The sequence below is a fragment of the Oryx dammah genome, unplaced genomic scaffold (assembly GCF_014754425.2).
Source record: "Oryx dammah isolate SB20612 unplaced genomic scaffold, SCBI_Odam_1.1 HiC_scaffold_12, whole genome shotgun sequence".
In the NCBI taxonomy this organism is placed as follows: domain Eukaryota; kingdom Metazoa; phylum Chordata; class Mammalia; order Artiodactyla; family Bovidae; genus Oryx; species Oryx dammah.
Genome location: NW_024070196.1, coordinates 46,956,905 through 46,978,592, shown reverse-complemented (window position 1 = coordinate 46,978,592; position 21,688 = coordinate 46,956,905). Strand labels below are relative to the sequence as shown.

At 40.5% G+C, this 21,688-nt stretch overlaps 1 protein-coding gene and 1 pseudogene across 1 annotated transcript in view; both read right to left on the bottom strand.

Annotated features, from left to right (window-relative positions):
• LOC120871383 (transmembrane protein 132D-like) overlaps nt 1-21,688 on the bottom strand; it is a 381,149-nt gene that overhangs the window by 229,741 nt on the left and 129,720 nt on the right. The gene's annotated exons all lie outside the window — the stretch shown is intronic.
• Nucleotides 1,568-4,105, bottom strand: LOC120871558 (annotated as a pseudogene).

Genomic DNA, 21,688 nt, shown 5'->3' with positions numbered 1-21,688 from the left:
CCCTCTGTGATTCTCAAAGTATAGCCTGGGAACCCCCAGGGAATCCTTCAAATGTTTTCAGGCACTCTGAAAAGGCAGCACTATATCCATAATGAAACCAAGATGCGACCCACTTTTTTTCTAAGTTGTCATTTGTAATAATGGTGCAAAAGCAATGGTGGATAAAACTGCTGTCACCTCAGCATAAACCAAGGCAATGAAATCGACCTGTACTCCTAATAATGCTATTATTCACAGTAACACACTCAAAGCAAAATGCCAATTTTACCAGAAGATGTCCTTGATGGAACAGTAAAAATGACTGTTTTTATTAAATGTGTCTTTGAATACATGTCTTTTTAAAATATTCTGTGTGACAAATTATACAAACTTATATCTCTCTTTTTTAAAAATTTTGGCCCTACCAGGCACAAGTGGGATCTTAGTTCCCTGACCAGGGATCAGACCTGTGCCTCCTGCATTGGAAACATGGAGTCTTAATCACTGGATCACCAGGGATGTTTTATAGATACATATAAACTTCTATTACATACTGAGTTCTTATGATCTTCTTTTTTTTTTTTAATATATTTATTTATTTTTAATTTTTACTTTACAATTCTGTATTGGTTTTGGCATAGATTGACATGAATCCACCACAGGTGTACATGCGTTCCCAAACATGAACCCCCCTCCCACCCCCCTCCCCACAACATCTCTCTGGGTCATCCCCGCGCGTCAGCCCCAAGCGTGTCATATCCTGCATCAGACATAGACTGGCATTTCGATTCTTACATGTTATTATACATGTTTCAATGCCATTCTCTCAAATCATCACACCCTCTCCCTCTCCCTCTGAGTCCAAAAGTCCGCTATACACATCTGTGTCTTTTTTGCTGTCCTGCATACAGGGTCATCATAGGAAACATACTATTCTCTGAGCTGTGAGTTAAGCTAGCTACTTTTTTTTTTTAATGGAATACCATTTTAAAAAAAACTAACAAGCTATGGGTATTCAGTTTGGCTATTTCACAAACGAATATGACAAATTGAGATTGTGACTTCAAGAAAAACATCTAACAGTACTTGTTACCAGTGAGCCAATGACAGTTTTCTAGCAAAAAGTGGATTTTGGAAAACTGGTATCTGCCACTGTGATTTTGAAAGTGTCACAGTGGGTATAGGCTTTTTCTGATGTTTAAAAGAAGATGTGAATTTTCAACGTTGTGCAATAAATCAGTCAGCATTTGAAAGTTGTACATAACCAGTGAATCAGTATTTTCTAAATAACCAATGCATGATTTTATAATTCATGAATGGTTTTTGAACCATTCAAAAGTTTTAGTATCCACATTACAACTAAGAAACTATATGACAAGTTTTGGTGTAGTATTAAACACACACACACATATACACACACAATGATCTGAAAGATTATTAAGAATTCCCCTTTTCCAACTACATCCACACATGAGGCCAAACTCTATCTATATGTCAATAAAAACAATGTTATCACCACAGCTTGAATTCAGAAACATATACAAGAACCCAGTTCTTATTTGTTAAGTCAGATGTTTATTTTTTTTTTTCAGATCAACATCTTACACTTCATAATACACTCACAAATTTTTACACAAATTTCAGGTTTACAAGTACAAAAAGGCAAAGAACCTCAAAGAATCGAAGTAACTGTATCGTCAACTACATTCAATAGAGTTAATACTGTTGTCCCTGTTCTTCACCTTCTAAATACAGAAGGGAACTGTGAATCCATCCCCCATGTGGACTCCGCTTTCAGAAGTTGGAGACTGGGTGTAGTTCTGCACACGTTTGGGTTTCAACAGAGCTGAACTGAGATTCCATCGTGTTCCAGGCCAGATCGGCCAGAAGAAAGTCATCCATTGCTGTCTGAGTTTCATTGCTGGTGAAGAATAAGCTCTCCTAAGTTTCGAAGCCAGAGTTCATGGTCTGTGTTTCGGCACTGTTCAACTGAACTTTGCTTTCCAGGGCAGGCAGGTTTTTAGCAGTGGAGATTCCGTCAGTCTGGGTCTCTGTGTCAGATGAATCAGTACTCACGGAAAAGCTGGAGTGTTTCAGGATACTTCCCAGGGGCAGACGAGGGCTACTGTCTAAAAAGAAGTTCAGGTCTGTCTGTGTCTGTGTGTCAAACATCTCAAGGCCTAAGAAGCTAGAATTCCCCCTACAACTGTAGGCCTGGGCAGAAGGGTCTGCAAGGAAGAAGTCAGTTTGGGTTTCTATGTCCAGCGACTCCAAGACTGGCTCAGTGGTCATGGTGCTAAGCTCACTCTCCTCGGTTTGGGTCTGTATATTTGAGGCTGAAAAGAACTCTTCGATATCAAAATCAATTGCAGGATTCTGGGTTGGGCCAGATGGGAGCTGGGTGTCAGGTCCAGTATTTGTTTGTGTCAGATAAAAGACTACGATTGTCCAGCGTCTGACCAGGTAGGTTACTTGACAAGATGTTTTCTAGATCACTTAGTAAATCCATGGTTTGGGTCTGATTATCTGTTGTGTTCTGTGACGAAAGCATACTGTTTGGTGCACTGAAGTTTATAATTGGTGTGGATTTCTCAATATCTTGAGTTAAAGTTTTAGCGTGGTTCTGAGGTAACAAGTCATGAGTTACAGTCTCTGCTACTAAGCTGCTGCTTATAATACTCTCTGTAGACACACCATATGATGAATGGACACTTTCAAAAATGTCCCTACACATTACAGCTTGGTCCATCTGTACTCGGTCATCTGCTGGACTTTGCATTCCGCTGGTCTGAGTTTCTCTGGAGATCCCACCTGGCTGGAAACTGGCATCTATAAATGCATCAGTCTGAGCAGCAATGGATGAGGTTACCTTAGAACTGGGCAAAAAAGTCTGGGTTTGAACACTAATGGGAAAGGAAACCTGGGAACCAAATGTCAAATCAGTTTGCGAACAGGATGACACAGAGGAGTCAGGGCTGGCCCACTGTGCAGATGGCATGAACTGTGGTGTGGTGTAGGACAGGTCTGTCTGCACATTGATGGAAGAAATGCTGTTCTTCTGACATGTGTTCCCCAGTTCTTGTAACGGGCTAAATGGACTTTTACCCAAGTTCACTTGAATACCTGTGCTAATCGGCTCAACAGCAACAGGATTTACAACTTTTGAAAGAGGGAGGCTCTCCTTGAGAAAGCAGGCCTCCGAATCCAGGCCAAGGATCAGGGTTCCAATGGACAAGGGCAGTAAGTGTACGGCACCGGGGGCAGAGCCCTGATGGTCGACCCCCAACACCACAGGCTGGGCCGAGGAGTCGGCTGTAGGCACAAAGACAGGCACAGGAGAAAACTGCATGACGGGGAGTTTAACCAAAGCCACTCTGGGCTTTGGTAAAAGCAACTTCTGAGGGTACCTTGGAGCTGCTGGAAGAGTCTGTTGTTTGGCATTAGAGCTGCAAGAGTCTTCAAAGGAAGCCAGCAGCTTTATTTCTGAAGTCTCTAGCTCTGGAGCGTCTGGTCGGGGAACTGGCTGCTTGCTCAGTGATTCAACGGTCTTCCTGGACAGCTTCCGGCTGCGCAAGCAGCTTTCCATTTTCCTTTTCTTACTAGGTGGGTCCCTGTGCTCTGCAGGGATCTCATGGCCAGTTCGGTAGATGTGGGACTGCAATGCAGTCCGCTGGCATAGGGACAGCCACACGTGCACTGGAAGGTCCTGCCACAGTCCTCTGCATGTCTTTTCAAGTCCCACTCGGTGCCATATGAATTGCTGCACTTACTACATTTATGCTTCTTTTCAGCATGCATTTTCATAAAGTGCTGTTTTACGAGAGAAAATTGAGAAAACGGTCTGTCAGGGCCTCTAGGGCATCCTTCAATTGGACAACAGTAGAATTTCGGTACAGTTGTCAAATCTTTTCTTACTGTTGGATTTACTATGCCATCCTGCAGGCGGTGGCTCTTGACCAGGTGCATGTTGAGCGCGGGGCTGTTGGGCAGGATCTTGCCGCAGCCGCGCACCGTGCACAGGACGTTGGTCCGCACGGCCCGGGACAGCTCGCTCACCGACGGCTGGATGAGCTCCCGGGCCGGCGGCGCCGAACCCGCGGGCTGCTGCCTCGCCGGCGGCGGTCGCGGCCGGCTGCCCCTCAGCCGCCCGGGGGGCACCCACGGGCCCGAGGCGGCGGCGGCTCCCCTCGCGGCCGCCGGGACGGCCGGGGCGCCCGAGGCGAGAGCCACAGGATCCGCCGCCGCCGCCTCAGAAGTAGAAAATTGACAAAAATGTAAGAGTGCTGCCTTTCTCATGAATTTTCTTTGAGCATGGAAAATAGAGTTGCATTTCATAAAAATATACTGTTATGTTCATGTGCATTAGCGTTACAACTTTTTAAAATAAATTCATAAATATACATGTTTTGCATTTCTCAGTTTTAATTTCTAACGGGGTAAGTACTGATAGTTACAACCTAAATAAACAAACGTTTTTTAGAGTCCTCAATAATTTTAAAGAGTGTAGCCAGAGACCGTAAAGTCTGAGAACTTTAAGCCAGTTAACGCATCCAAATGTCTGATCATTGTAGGTGGTTTTAGGGATGAACATGTGACCCGAATAGAACAAAAGTTAAGAAGATGTTCTAAGACCTTTGGAAGAGCAAAAAACTAACTTTATCACCCACAAGGGCTTCCAGGAGGTGGGTGTCTGCTATGGGCCCTTCAAGGGAAGAGCAGACAGGAGTTTGGGTGCTCCACACAGCCAAGTTCAAAAGCAAAGTGCTTGAGGATATTGTTTAAAATGCTAAATTGAACCTCCCTAAAGCCACCTGGTGGGCTTCTCTGGTGGCTCATACAGTAAACAGTCTGCCTGCAATGCCAGAGACTTGGGTTAGATCCCTGGGTCAGGAAGATCCCCTGGAGAAGGAAATGGCTACCCATTCCAATATTCTAGCCTGGAGAATTCCATGGACAGAGGAGGCTGGGGTTGCAAAGAGTCGGATCTGACCGAGTGACTAACATTTCCACTTAACAAAGCCACCTTGCACTTGGAAGTTTTTGTTTCACAAGTCATATATTCCCTCTGCTGTTTAGTCAGTTTGAGTGCTTTCTGTCACTTGCCACCAGAAACCTAATTTATACAATTGGCTCAAATGATAACCTATTACTTGATAGTCAATAATTCACCACACTGACACATCAAACTCCCTTACGCTAGAAGCTAAGGAGAGTCTTATTTCTTGGGAAACGAACATCACCCCGGAGTACTCATGAATCATTATTTTATGACATAATTTTCCCTACTATTGTGTCTTAGACATTAACTTTGATTGCCTCGACGTTATATTTAAATGTATCTGTTGTATTTTAAAATCTCAAATCAAATTGTTCTCTTCCCTATGAAGTCTCACTGCACATCTGTGGAAAGGCAGGTCATTTATTAAGAAAATTTGTTTCCAAAAAAAACCTTTCAAATATATTAAGTAATGCATTAAGCTATAGAAACTTCTTATGTTTGTTTCATTATTTTATTGTATTTTATATCTGTCATATTAATATATTATTATTACTAATATTATATTAGTATAGCATGATATTGTTATTTTATTTTTAATCCATCATATGTTTGAAGAGAATCTGATTAATTTTTTTATTGTTCAGTTGATTCAACAGAAAAGAAAACAAAGCAGGTAAAGGTATATCTGTGGACTTCTTTTTAAAAATATTGAAGTAGAGCTGATTTACAATGTTCTGTTAATTTCTAATGGATAGCAAAATGATTCAGTTTTATATATATATATATATATTCTATTTCATATTCTTTTCCATGATGTTTATCACAGGACACTGAATACAGTTTCGTGTGCTATACAGTAGGACAGTGTTGTGTATCCATCCTATATATGTGTTCAGTCGCTTTAGTCGTGTCCAACTCTGTGATCCTATAGACTGTAGCCTGTCAGGCTTCTCTGTCCATGAGATTCTCCAGGCAAGAATACTGGGGTGGGTTGCCATGCCCTCCTCTAGAGGATCTTTCTGACCCAGGGGTTGAACCCTCGTCTCCTGTATTGTAGGCGGATTCTTTACCTGCTGAGCCAGCGGGGAAGCCCCCATCCTATACAGACTAGTTTGCATCTGCTCAACCCAAACTCCCAATCCTGCTCTTCCCCACCCACCTCCTTGCCAAATCTGTGGGCTTCTACAGTAACTATTCTACAAGTCAGGAAGTTCAATATAGTATAAACAGGGATGTACTGTCCACTGCTAAAGCAGTGGTTCCCAAATCCTGGCACACATCAGAATCACACTGAAGGCATCAAATTACAGGACACAGTCTCTGCCTCAGCAAGGCTGGAGAGTTTCCAAGTCTCCACTGCCAAGTGACCCTAGAGTGACGTAGGGCCACCTCACATGACATGGGTAGTTGTGAGATATTAAAGGTCTACCAGTTAGATTTAGAAACACTAGAGCAGTAGGAAGAGTCGAGGTAGGAGAGCATCTTCATTCACAGACAAATCAGTAAGATTTCACGCGGATGGTCCTCTGATTACAACATAAGAGAGATTATCTGACTTTGATCAATGTACCTATCATGACAGCAGCATTAAAAGCGCAAAAATGGAGGAGTTCCCTGGTCACCTAGTGGTGAGGATTCTGAGCTTTCACAACCATGGCTCAAGTTCAGTTCCCGGATGAAGAACTGAGCTCATGCAAGCCACATAGTATGGCCAAAAGTAAATAAATAAATAAAAATCAAATGTAAATAAATAAAAGTGCAAAGAATGACCTATTGTATAACATAGGCAACTATACTTAGTATCTTGTAATAATTTATAATGGAAAAGAATCTGAGAAACAAAATACATATATTGTATATAAAACATATATATAGCATATATGAGACTATATATTACATTAGTGTATATAATATAGATATATTATATACATAACTGAATCACATTGTTGTACACATGAAACTAACACATTGTAAATTAACTATATCAATTTGAAAAAATCAACTATATCAATTTTAAAAAAAAACAGATTAAACAAATAAAAAAAGTGATCAAAAATATGTGACTACCACATTGTAAAAAGGGTACTGAAATTTTCACAAGTTGTATGATTGCAAACTTTTCTCTATCAAAACATTCTTTAATCTTCTTTTTAAAATTTTCATCCGAATTTTTCAGAACTTTATTAAACTTTATATTGAACAAAGAAAAAAGTCCAATAAAATCAGAGGTTAAAGGTAAACTTGTACATCTAGGGGCATTTTCAGTACCTAGGCACAAGAAAGAGATAATGGTTTTCAGATTGTCATTACAGTACGATGCTTGCCACTGGCCGCAGCACTTAAACAAATGTCACCATCTTCTGGATTTGATCAGTGATTTCAATGGCTGCTAATACTCTCCAGCATGTTCGATACTATAGGAAGGGCAGGATGGCAGAGAGATAAATATGTATAAAAGAGCTTCTCCTCTGTATGACACTGTAGAATGAAAAGACTGCAGTATGTAAAATTTTAAATACAGATTTATTTGACTTTCCAAAACTACATTTGTAAAAGGTGTAAGCACAGAATGAAAGTATTGCTCAAGGTTATACAACCTGCCAATTTCCGGAACACGCATCAAAGCTGAACCTGCAGGCTTTGCAAAGGAAGTCAAATGAAGCAACAGCTTCATCTCAGCAAGCGGTACTGGGAGACGACTGCCTGCTGGAAACGGAGACCTGGGACCAACACTCAAGGTCAATTACCACTCAGTTGCTGCTATCATACAGGGAAGAGGAAGCTTTTTATTCTCATGGTTGCGTTTTTGTGGGAGGTAGATGAAACCGTACATTGAGCATTTTTAATTAAAGTGGACATAGCTAACGACAGCTTGTCATCCCCGTAAGGCAGTTGTGTGTGTTTTTCACTAGATGGCAAATAAAGCCAGATGTTTCTTCAACTCTAAAGGAAACAGCTCTTAGATAAAAAGAATGAAATGATGACTTTTGCAGCAACATGGATGGAACTGGAGATTATTGTACTAATGAAGAAAGTCAGACTGACAAACATCATATGACCTTACTCATATGAGGAATCTTAAAAAATAAAACAAACTTCTTTACAAAACAGAAACAGACTCACAGACTTAGAGAACAAACTCTTGATTACCAGGGCTGGGAACGGGGAAGAGTGGGACTTTGGGATTGACATGTACACACTACTGTATTTAAGACAGATAACCACAAGGACCTACCGTATAGCACAGGGAACTCTGCTCCACACTCTGCAATAACTTAAATGGGAAAAGACTTTGAAAAAAGAACAGGTACATCTATGTGTATAACTCAATCACTGTGCTATACACCTGAAACTAACATAGCATTGTTAATCAACAGAACTAAAACATAAAAGACAAAGTTTAAAACTTAAAAATATAAAAATTATTAAAATGAAAATATAAAAATTTAAAGGAAGGAACCCTTGGAAGAGGAGCAGGATGATGGAATAAATCTTTAATATTTTTCAGTTGGCTAAATAAAGCCGCCCAGAAATGACTTATTAGAGACAATGGTGGATCAAAGACAAAAGAAACATTGGGAGAACAGTTAGGAAAGCTTTGGCTTGAAGTAACAAAAGACCACCTACAAGGTGCTTAAATAAATAAGGAACTTATCATCTCACAAAACATTAAATCTAGAGGCACAGCAGTATCAAGGTTGGTTAATTTTGCAGCCCAGTAAAGATTTCGTTTTGACACAATCTATGTCAAGGTGTTCCTCTCCTCATGGTTCCAAGATGACTATGCTACTTCCAAGCATCTCAGTGGAAAGATATCTATCTTAATTTAGTTTTATCTAGAATTATACTGGAGAAGGCAATGGCACCCCACTCCAGTACTCTTGCCTGGAAAATCCCATGGACGGAGGAGCCTGGTGGGCTGCAGTCCATGGGGTCACTAAGAGTCGGACACGACTGAGCGACTTCCCTTTCACTTTTCACTTTCATGCATTGGAGAAGGAAATGGCAACCCACTCCAGTGTTCTTGCCTGGAGAATCCCAGGGACGGGGGAGCCTGGTGGGTTGCTGTCTATGCAGTTGCACAGAGTCAGACACGACTGAAGCGACTTAGCAGCAGAATTATACTCTGAAATGCAGGAGACTCCGGTTCTATTCCTGGGTTGGGGAGATCCTCTGGAGAAGGGATAGGCTACCCACTCCAGCATTCAATACTATTTAATACTTTAAATAGCTTCACTTGTGGCTCAGCTGGTAAAGAATCCACCTGCAATGTGGGAGACCTGGGTTCTATCCCAGGATTGGGAAGCTTCCCTGGAGAAGGGAAAGGCTACCCACTTCACTATTCTGCCCTGGAGAATTCCATGGACTGCATAGTCCATAGGATCGCAAAGAGTTGGACATGACTTAGCAGCTAGACACACTGCAGTCACCAAGGGAGTTAGAACAGAGGAGCTGACGAAGGAAATCAATCATGGTTGCTATAATTAGACTAAGTTAGAGAGAATTCCATTCCATTTAAATGTAACCAGAAGAGAGGACCTCTTCTGTGTCCTCAGATGGACACTGCTGAATAAAAATTTAATTTTTTTTAAGTTGCCAAGCTTTTTTAGGTTGCAGTGGTGATGCCTTCTTGATGAGCATGAAGCAATTTTTTTTTTGGCCATTCTGTGTGGCATGTGTGATCCTACCTCCCTGATCAGGGATTGAACCCATGTCCCTTGCACTGGAAGCATGAAGTCTTAATCACTCAACCACCAGGAAAGTCCCCAGAAATTTCTTACTGTAGGGTGGCTAAAAGTCCCTATGAGTGCTAGAAGTTATTGTATATTACTCTTCATTCTTCATTCAAATATTAATCAAAATTTAAATGTGTGTGGGGAATGGAGGGATTATACACAGGATGGATAAATAAGGACCTACTATATAGCACAGGGAACTATTTTCAACATCTTGTGACAAATCATAATGGAAAAGAATATATGCTGAATATATGTAAAAGAATCACTGTGCTGCACACCAGAAATTAACACATTGTAAACCAACTATATTTCCATAAAATAAAACTTTAAAAATAAACACATAATAAAGTCTTGCTATATGTGCACTATTTGAAATAGCATTGAACTGACTTGATATCACATGTTAAATGATGTGGAGTTGGGAGGTATAAGATTATTCACGTGTTTTCCCTGAACAAATAGGTGGGGTGTTGCAGACTGTAGACTAGAGTGAGAAGGTGTGAGGAATAGGGGGAGACAGGTGTGGACTGAGGGCAGCGGGGTCTCTATGAACTGGAGGTATACCCACTGCAAGACTTCCATTTCAAAACAGTCACTCCTTGAATACTGCTACTTGGATTCTGGGGAAAGCTAGTTTAGTGCTCTTGAAGTCTTTTCTCTCTCTCTTTTTTAATTGAAGTAGAGCTGATTTACAATGTGTGTTCATTTCTACAGTACAGAAAAATGAATCAGTTATACATATGTATATGTGTTTTTTATTCTTTTATAGTTTATCATAGGTTACTGAATATAGTCCCTTGCAATATACAGTAAGGCCTGTTATTTATCCATTCTATATAAAATAGCTTACAACTGCCAACTCTAACTTTTCTCTTTTAAATTAATCTGATGGCCACAAAAGAGCAAAGCAGCTTTGTGTGGAGGCCTTGGGATGACTGAATACCCAGGGTGGCAGCCTTGAGGACCCTGTACCTATGTGGAGTGGCCACTTCTTATCAGAGGATGTTGCTTCAGCCAGTGGGCCAGATTTTCTTTTGGGATACTGATTTTGAAATGTATCAAAAATAAGATGGATCAATAAATGCAAAGAAAGATACACTGATGGTTGTATGATAAAGGAGACATTATTAAAAGGTCATTTGTAGGGACTACCCTGGTGGTCCAGGGGATAAGGCTCCATGTTCCCAGTGCAGAGGGTCTGGGTTCAGTTCCTGATCAGGGAACTAGATCCCACATGCCGCAACTAAGAGTTCACCTGTGGCAACTAAAAAAACTTCATGCCTCAAAATAAGACCCGCTGTAGCCAAATAAATATGTATATTTAAAATATTATTTGAAGAATTTTGATGAAGGATATAGGTGTTAAATCTAACATTTGATTAATATAACTGCGTGTTTAAAATTTTTTATCAATATAATAAAATGTTGGGGGGAATATATATGCCTGAACTCTATACAGTTTGAATCACAATCTTCAGGGATATTAAAACTCCAAAGTGTTAAAAAAAATTAACAAAAGGCCAAGACACACTGTTTTTCTTGGGAGGGAATAATGCTACATGAACAGAAGTGGCAGCTGTGTGTAGAACAAATCCCGTTACAAAAGATGCTGACACCCATTCACTTGTCTGACAGTGGAGGTGGTGGTTAGCTGCTAAGTCGTATCCTACTCTTGCGACCCAGTGGAGTATAGCCCGCCAGCTTCCTCTGTCCATGGGATTCCCCAGGCAAGAATACTGGAGTGGGTTGCCATTTCCTTCTCCAGGGAATTTTCCCAACTCAGGGATCGAACTTGGGTCTCCTGCAGCGTAGGCAGATTCTTTACCGGCTGAGCCACTAGGGAACCAGACAGTACAGAGGTGGGACTTCATGGATGCCCTTCTGAGCAGAAAGGAAGCTGAAGCTCAGAGAAGGAAAGCGATGTGTCCAAGCGCCCTCAGCAAGTCAGCAACTGAGTTCAAAGGAAAATCTAGGAATCGAGTTCACAGCCCTTTCCAACATTTGGGAACCGGAGGTTTTCCGGATCCCTCAGTGTTTTATGATATCAGATGACAGATGATAAGATATGAAATGAAGTAAATAAGAAAGACTTCCAACTAAGGAAGCAGCAAAGTCAAAATGAAAGAAGCTAAGAAGAAGCTTGATGTCAGAGAAGATGGGACGTAGATGCCAAATATTCCCCCAGGTTCAGCTGCCTCTGCATAGAGATGGAATCAGAGAAACTGTAAAGCCAAAACTCTACAGGAGGGCAGCTCACTTCCTCATCACATCTGCAAGGAGCTACATTTGAAGTCTAAGCAGATCCCTCAGCCACCCAGAGTATGTAAGGAAGTTTCTCAGAAGAACAGGTCATTGAAATAGAAGCTCTCAGTTTCCCAGAAAACTTTCCTCACATGAGCCTGGTTACTGGTCCCTGCATTATTATGGCTTCCCAACTGCTGCTCGTTGAAATTATTCAATGCTTTCTGCTTCCATGAAGTAGTTAGAAATCTCTCCCTAAATTAGTGAGCTGCTGCTGCTGCTAAGTCACTTCAGTCGTGTCCGACTCTATGCAACCCCATAGACGGCAGCCCACCAGGCTCCCCCGTCCCTGGGATTCTCCAGGCAAGAACACTGGAGTGGGTTGCCATTTCCTTCTCCAATGCATGAAAGTGAAAAGTGAAAGTGAAGTCTCTCAGTCGTGTCCAATTCTTCGAGACCCCATGGACTATAGCCTGCGGCTCCTCCGTCCATGGGATTTTCCAGGCAAGAGTACTGGAGTGCGTTGCCATTTCCCTCTCCCAAATTAGTGAGCAAATAACTCTTTATGGACAAAAGTGAAATGATTACTGAAGCTGGGCTGGGTGTCAAACAGGAAATAAGAAGTGATGGCACCGATTAGAATGGCTATCATCAAAAAGTCCAGAAGTAATAAATGACAGAGAGGGTCACACTGTTGGTGGGAATGAACGCTCCCACAATGTTGGTGCTGCCATTATGTAGAACAGTATGGAGGTTCCTTAAAAAACTAAAAATAAAGTTACCGTATGATCCTTCAATCCTATTCCTGGACATACATATGGAGAAAACCACAATTTGAAAAGATCTATGCACCCCAATATTCATTGTAGCACTGTTATCTACAATAATCAGCACATAGAAGTACAATGGAATATTACTCAGCCAGAAAAGAGAATGAAATAATGTCATCTGCAGCAACACGGACAGACCTAAAGATTATCAAACCAAATGAAGTCAGACAAAGACAAATGTCATATGATGTCTTTTATATGTAGAATCTGAAAAAAAAGATACGAATGAACTTAGACACAAAACAGAAACAGATCCACAGACGTAGAAAACAAACTTATGGTTACCAAAGGGGAAACAGGGAGGGGAGAGGTAAATTAGGAGTTTGGCATTAACATATACACACTACTGTCTGTCTACTGTTTACATGAGTGTTTGGTCACTTCACTTGCATCCGACTCTGTGATGGTGCCTGCCAGGCTCCTCTGTCCATGGGATTCTCCAGGCCAGAATACTGGAGTGGGTTGCCATCCCCTCTTCCAATGGATCTTCCTGACCCAGGGACTAAACTCACATCTCCTGCATTGCAAGCAGATTCTTTATTCACTGAGTCACCAGGGAAGCCCATCTATCTACAAAATAGACAACCAACAGGACTACTGTATATCACAGGGAAATATATTCAATATTTTGTAACAAACTATAATGGAAAAGAATTTTAAAAAGAATCACTTTGCTATATAGCCCTGAAGCTAACATAACATTGTAAATCAACTATACTTCAATGAAAATGTTTTTTAAAAAACATATTTAATCCCTGAAAATAGCTGTTACGTAAACAAGCAATAAAAGTAATTTGTAGTAGAAAAATGTAAAAGAAAATAAAACCCTTAAAAGAGGAAATGGGAAGTGATAGGAATGTGGGCCCAACTGGATTGCTAAAGCTAGTATTGGCTAGAAAGGTCCAACCAATTTTTGCTCAGTATAAATATGGACAGAGTGTTGTTAGATCTAAGTTTTTGATGAAATAAAAAAACCCAGTTTTATCTGAAATCTGTACATATGTCGGAGATGAATTCAGTTACACATACTTATAAATAAACAAAGTTTTCAGGCCAGTTTTCCCATTTGTGAGTCAGTTTCAACCTACAGACCTTTGTGTACAAACTTGACCATTTTTTCTCAAGAGAGAATTAGCTGTCTTCACAATAACACTGCCTAAAAAACCAACACAAGATGTAGCAGCTCAAACAACAATAATTTTTCCTGAATGTCACCTGAGGGTATTTCACTATGATTTTTATCAATTTTTTCTGAATTTCTAATTGAAATAGACCCATACAATGAGCACCCTGAAAATAGCAATTTTGTCTTATCACCACCATAGTCCCATTACCTAGAATAGCACTTAGGTGTGGAATTTCTGTTGAAAAACTAAATAAATACATGCCTGTCTGATTTTAAATACAGTTTTCCTGGGGGGGAAATCCATTTTAGATCATCAATGCAAATCCTATTCCACTTTTCACCCCTTTTAAAGACAGAAACATCAGATTTATTGACAATATTACCAGAAGAGGAAATTGGAATGATTTCAAGTAAATTTACCTTCCTTAACATGTTCTGAACATTTACAGAGAGTTTTTCCTGTTAGAGGCATCTTAGCTTGAATTGCTCCAGAAAGAAAGTCCAAGATAAAGTCTGATCACACATATGGCAGTGTGATCTCAGGGTGTGGAGTCAGGGACAAAGGCGTGAGGAAGAGGAGAGAGTAAACAAGAGATGTGTTATCCAATTGGCAATCAAAGAGGCAGTGGTTTCCTGACCAGGGACCTCTCTGAAAGCCTTCACTGGAGGCAATGCAGAGCCAACGCTGGAGAAAGAAAGAGAAGGTGATGTGCTTGCTTCAGTCCCCTAGTTATTCAAGAGTTGCCCCAAGAGGCATACGCTTTTCCTGTTTCTGGGAAGCGGACACGTGAATGTCAAGTGGTTCCTTCAAGGTGAGAGAAACCTTGGGGTAGAATCACAGACAACATGCGTGAACTAGAAACCTGTCAGACAGTGCCTGGACCAATCGAACTGAAGCCCATGTACAACTAGTCTCTGCTTCTGTGCCTGGAATAAGAGCTGAATTGGAGAGACTTTCCTGGTGGCCTCATGGTTAAGAATCTGCCTTCCAATGCAGGGGATGCAAATTCGATCCCTGGTGGGGAAACAAAGATCCCACATGCCACAAGGCAACTGAGCCCACAGGCCACCACGAGAAAAGCCTGTGTGCCATAACGGAAACCCAGCACAGCCAAAATGAAAAAGGTTGAACTTGACAGAACTTGAAGGAGTGCCCCAGAGGTGCCTCAAATAGAAATGTCTTATGTTGAAAAAGAACACCCCTCACATAAAATGTTGTGGGGAGGTATCAGTTCAGTTCAGTTCAGTTCAGTTCAGTCGCTCAGTCATGTCCGACTCTTTGCAACCCCATAAATCACAGCACGCCAGGCCTCCCTGTCCATCACCATCTCCCGGAGTTCACTCACACTTACGTCCATCAAGTCCATGATGCCATCCAGCCATCTCATCCTCGGTCGTCCCCTTCTCCTCCTGCCCCCAATCCCTCCCAGCATCAGAGTCTTTTCCAATGAGTCAACTCTTCTCATTAGGTGGTCAAAGTACTGGAGTTTCAGCTTTAGCATCATTCCTTCCAAAGAAATCCCAGGGCTGATCTCCTTCAGAATGGATTGGTTGGATCTCCTTGCAGTCCAAGGGACTCTCAAGAGTCTTCTCCAACACCACAGCTCAAAAGCATCAATTCTTCGGCACTCAGCCTTCTTCACAGTCCAGCTCTCACGGGTGGCTAGACACATTTTTTGTTTACTAACAGAAGTCTATGTTCTTCTAAGCATTGCCCTAAAAATTTCCACATATGAACACTAAGATTCTAGAAGCAGTTTGTCTTGACCCTTTTTTTGTTCATGTAAATTAGATTGGCAGAGTCTGTTATTGATTTTTAGAAATTTCAAATGACGGGCAGGATCTTGGTGTGAAAATGTCTACCTCTAAAACTGTTACCAGGTAGACCACAGCTGATTGACAGTGATAGCAACTGATGGTTCCAGATTTTTGGATTTGGGTCATTCTCCAGTGCACTCTGACAAAGTTTGTGGTTAAAAATAAACTCTGCTCACACCAGTCAAAATGTCTGCGATCCAAAAATCTGCAAGCAATAAATGCTGGAGAGGGTGTGGAGAAAAGGGAACCCTCCTACACTGTTGGTGGGAATGCAAACTAGTACAGCCACTATGGAGAACAGTGTGGAGATTCCTTAAAAAAATTGCAAATAGAACTGCCTTATGACCCAGCAATCCCACTGCTGGGCATACACACCGAGGAAACCAGAATTGAAAGAGACACATGTACCCCAATGTTCATCGCACCACTGTTTATAATAGCCAGGACATGGAAACAACCTAGATGTCCATCAGCAGATGAATGGATAAGAAAGCTGTGGTACATATACACAATGGAGTATTACTCAGCCATTAAAAAGAATACATTTGAATCAGTTCTGATGAGATGGATGAAACTGGAGCCAATTATACAGAGTGAAGTAAGCCAGAAAGAAAAACACCAATACAGTATACTAACACATATATATGGAATTTAGAAAGATGGCAATGATGACCCTGTATGCAAGACAGCAAAAAAGACACAGATGTGTATAGTGGACTTTTGGACTCAGAGGGAGAGGGAGAGGGTGAGATGATTTGGGAGAATGGCATTGAAACATGTATAATATCATGTAAGAATCGAATCGCCAGTCTATGTCCGATGTAGGATACGGCATGCTTGGGGCTGGTACACAGGGATGACCCAGAGAGATGTTGTGGGGAGGGGGGTTCATGTTTGGGAATGCATGTACACCCGTGGTGGATTCATGTCAATGTATGGCAAAACCAATACAGAATTGTAAAGTAAAATAAATAAATAAATAAATAATAAATAAATAAACTCTGCTTTAACATTATTTGCCCAGAATACCATCTCTGATGGGGTGGGTTTTTTTTTTTTTTTAACATGGATAAAGGCATATATGCTGATGGGGAGAGTATCAGCGAGACAGAGCTGGAACAAACCAAGTGTTCATATTGGATGAGTTAATGCCAAAGGGCTCACAGGTCCTCTCTGATTTTATTTCCCATCTCACTGAAAAAATGTTGAGTTTTGACCTCATGGCAGAACAAAAAATTGTGGTTCACACTTCCCAATTTCAATGGCCAATCTCATGTACTATTGACATTTCCTCCCCCTTTAGTTAGTATTTTTTAATTGTTCTTAATTGATGTAGAGTTGATTTACAATGACTCAGGTGTACAGCAAAGTGATTCAGTTATAAATACATATATACATACATTATATATACATGTATATACACACACACACACACACACACACACGTGTATTCTTTTTCAGATTCTTTTCCATTACAGATTAATACAATATACTGAATGTAATTCCCTCTGCTATAAGTAGGCCTTGTTGTACACCTATTTTATATATAGCAGTGTGCATCTGCTAATCCCATACTCCTAATTTATCTGTTCTCCCACTTTGTCTTTTGGTAATCATAAATTGGTTATCTATGTCTGTGAGTCTGTTTCTGTTTCGCAAAGAAGTTCACTTGAATCATTTTTTAAGGTTCCACATAAAAATGATATCATATATTTGTCTTTGTCTGACTTACTTCACTCAGTGTGATAATCTCTAGGTCCAACCACGTTGCTGCAGGTGGCAGAATTTTATTATTTTTAAGGCTGAGTAATATTCCATTGTATATAAGCACTACATCTTCTTTATCCATTCATCATCTATTAATGGGCACTTAGGTTGCTTCTGTGTCTCGGTTATTGTAAACAGTGATGCTATGAACACTGGGGTACATGTATCTTTTCTAATTCGTGTTTTTATTTTTTTCCAGATATATACCCAGGAGTGGAATTGCTGGATTATATGGCATCTCTATTTTTAGCTTTTTAAGGAATCTCTATACTAGTTTCCACAGTGGCCGCACTGATTTACATTCCTGCCAACAGTACAAAAGGGTGCCCTTTTCTCCACAGCCTCACCCACAAATTTGTCATTTATAGACTTCTCTATGATAGCCCTTCTGACAGGTGTCTCATCCTTGTTTTAAAAACTAAATTTGAAATATGTTATTTTTACTGCTGTTAGTAGTTCTCATTCTAAGCATGGTAGACACAGGTGAAGTACTTGCTTTCATGGACGTTACATTCTAGAGGGAAAAGAGCCCTAAACAAGGAAGTAGGGTAACTGGTGATAAAAATAAAATGTGATAATATAGTAGGAAATGACCAGTCTGGGCACGTGCCTGTTTTAGAGAGTAGTGAGACAGCTGCCTCTGAAAGGGAATCAAGGCCAGACTGAAAGACTAGAAAGAATCAATCAAGTGCAAAATTGGGGAAAAACTATGTCAGCTTTATGACACTTATAACAACATTCTAGGTGTTTTCATTTAATTAGTCTCCTGATTCAAGAGCCCAAATGAGGGGGGAAAAAAATGGCAGCTGTCTTTGTTTTATCTTTTTCTCACTATTAGTTCAACAGACCACTCTTACACATTTTCTATTTTATAAATAAACATTTCATTTTTGAAACTCAATAGCTTTTGTTCAATGTGAAAAACAATTTTCTCATTATAGCTTCAGTTAGACATGGTTTAAAGGTTAGAAGTGTTAAATCACACTCTGTTGTAACTGGAAGGGAGACAAATAATTTGCTGATAAAAATTTATCCCTGTTTTTTTTCAAGTTTTGACTGAAGGAGCACATAGCAAGAAATTCAGATTGTCATAAAGCTACAAAGGAGAAAAATAAAACCCCTTTCTCTTTTGCCAGTCTTCAGATGCAGCTTCTATTTCTAGCTCATTATTAAACATAAATGATAGCTTTCTCTCATTCCCTCTGCTATTATTTTTTCACTTAATAATATACCTGGGAGATTGATTTAGACTGGTCAATTTATACAATGCTTTCCCCTTTCAGCACACACTACTCTATTTTAAAGTAGACCATCATTTATGGAAACAGATGGTTTTTGATAAGCATTCACCTACTCCCAGCCTTTGAAAGTATAAATGATGCTACATAAGTGTCCTTTATAGAATCTTCAGAGGCTAAGGCTATAGGTTATGTCCCTAAAAATGGAATTTCTGGGTAAACAAGGATGCTTCTTTGACAAATACTGAGGGAGGTCAAATAATTGCCCTTCAATCTGATTGTACCAGTTTCAACTCCCAAGAAAAGTGTGGAAAGAGTTTTCTTTTCACTTCCCTGCCAATACTTTTCTTTAAGAATCTTAATCCTGGGCATCCCCGATGATTCAGTAGTAAAGAATCCACCTGCCAGTGCAGAAGTCACGAGATCAAAGCCTGGCCTGGGAAGTCCCCACATGCCACAGAGCAACTAAGCTTGTGGACCACAGCTACTGAGCCTGTGCTCTAGAGGCTGGGGGTTGCGACTCTTGAGCCCGCAGGCCCCAAATACTGAAGCCTGAGCACCCTAGAGCCCATGTTCTGCGACACGATAAGTCAACGCAGTGAGAAGCCCAAGCGCCGCAATGAAGAATTGATCCTGCCTGCAGCAACTAGAGAAAGCCCTCACAGCAAAGAAGACCAAAAATAAATAAATAAAAATTTCAAAAAAGAATTTTGATTCTTACAAATCTGTTGGATGAAAATTTACACTCCTTTTCTGAGTAAGGCAGGGTACCTATTTAATGCTTGAAGACACTTATAGAGCCTCATGGTAAATTTTCTCTTCCAGACATCTGACTCTTTTTATATTGAACTGTTAGCAGTTTTCATATTGATTTCTTAGAGTTCTTAATATAATGAAGAAATTAGCTCTTTCATCCCATATTTACACGTGATAGTTACTCTGTATGTTCAGTTAAAGGATGTTACTACTTAACTCAAGCCCATTTGGTTCCCCTTCCAATTTATAACCTTTTAACCTTTATATCAGGGGTTGTCAGTTGTAAGTGGATGGGTCAAATCCACTGACCATTTGGTGGTTTTTAACTTTTTATCTTGTATAGTATAGCCAATTGACAATGTTGTGATAGTTTCAGGTGGACAGCAAAGTAACTCTGCCATACATACACATGTATCTATTTCCCCGCCAACTTTTCTCCCATCTTGCTAAGTCACTTCAGTAGTGTCCAACTCTGTGCAACCCCATAGACGGCAGCCCACCAGGCTCCCCTGCCCCTGGGATTCTCCAGGCAAGAACACTGGAGTGGGTTGCCATTTCCTTCTCCAATGCATGAAAGTAAAAAGTGAAAGGGAAGTTGCTCAGTCATGTCCGACCCTTAGCATGGACTGCAGCCTACCAGGCTCCTCCATCCATGGGATTTTCCAGGCAAGAGTACTGGAGTGGGGTGCCATTGCCTTCTCCGTTCTCCCATCCAGGCTGCCACATAACATCGAGCAGAGTTCCCTGTGCTATACAGTAGGTCCTTATTGGTTATCCATTTTGAATACAGCAGTGTGTACGTGTCAATATCAATCTTAGTTTTTTATTTTATCAAAGTGTAGTTGCTTTACCATGGTGTGTTAGTTTCAGGTATACAGCACAATGATTCTGTTATACACACACACACACACACACAGATATGCTCTTTTTCAGATTCTTCTTCCATTATAGATTATTACAAAATATTTGGTATAGTCCCCTGTGCTACATAGCATGCCCTTGTCAACCACCCATTTTTTAACAGCTTATAAAATAAAAAAAATTACATTTTTAATTGTTGAAAACAATCAAAAGAAGAGCAATATTTCATGACATATGAGACCTACATATTATTCAAATTTAAATGTCTACAAATAAAATTTTATGGGAAAGATGGCCACGTTGAATTCATGATTCCTACGCTGACTCCAGTTGCTTTCCCACTAGAATTCAGGGCTGAACAGCTGCCAGGAGGACCATATGGTTTGCAAAGCCTCAAATTTTAGTATCTGGCCCTTTACAGGAGATGTTACTGTAGACCGGAATTTATAGCTGATATTGGTACCAGTTGAGCAGGATTTCTATAACAGACTCAATTTCAAAATGTTGCTAGACAGACATTAACCAATTGGTCAAGTTCAGCACAAGTGATAAAATTCATCACCGCCTGGGTCTAGGTTCAACCATTTCTATCCTTTCTTCCCATTGTTTCATTTAGAAATTTTCATACAAGGAAAGTTCAAAAATAGTCTCTTTTGAGACAAACCCAAATGCTCATAGAAAACATAATAGTCATCTTGCTAGAAGTCTCTTATGACTTATGTGCAAAGTCTTTAAACTCACTTTCCCACTTAAAAAAAAATGCATTGATTTATTTATTGGCTGGGTCTTCAATGGTGCTCGGACTTTGTTCCCCAGTTGCGGTGATCGGGGCCTACTCCTCACTGCAGCGTGCAGGCTTCTCGTTGCAGTGGCTTCTCTTGTTGTGGAGCATGGGCTCTAGAGCGTGGGCTCGGCAGGTGCAGGTCTGGGGCTCTAGAGCAGAGGCTCAATAGTTGTGGCACACAACGCTAGTTGCTCCACGGCGTGTGGGATCTTCTGGGACCAGACATCAAACCCATGTCCCCTGCACTGGCAGGCAGATTCTTAACCACTAGACCACCAGGGAATCCCCCACCTTCCCACTTTTAGATACCTTTCTTCCTCAGTTAGAATTTTCCATCCCAAGAACTGCTAACTTACCAAGATGAGTATTTTCCTGGATAAGAGAAGTATTTGTGAGGAAGTAATCTGTCTTATTCACCAGAATTTTCAGACATTTTTAAAAATTCAGGTTTTTTTAAAAAAAACTTTGCTTCCTTTATGCACATGCAAGTAAGGGTCATTTTCAACGGAATGTTTTCCAAAATAGTATTTTTACTTTGATATGAGAAAAT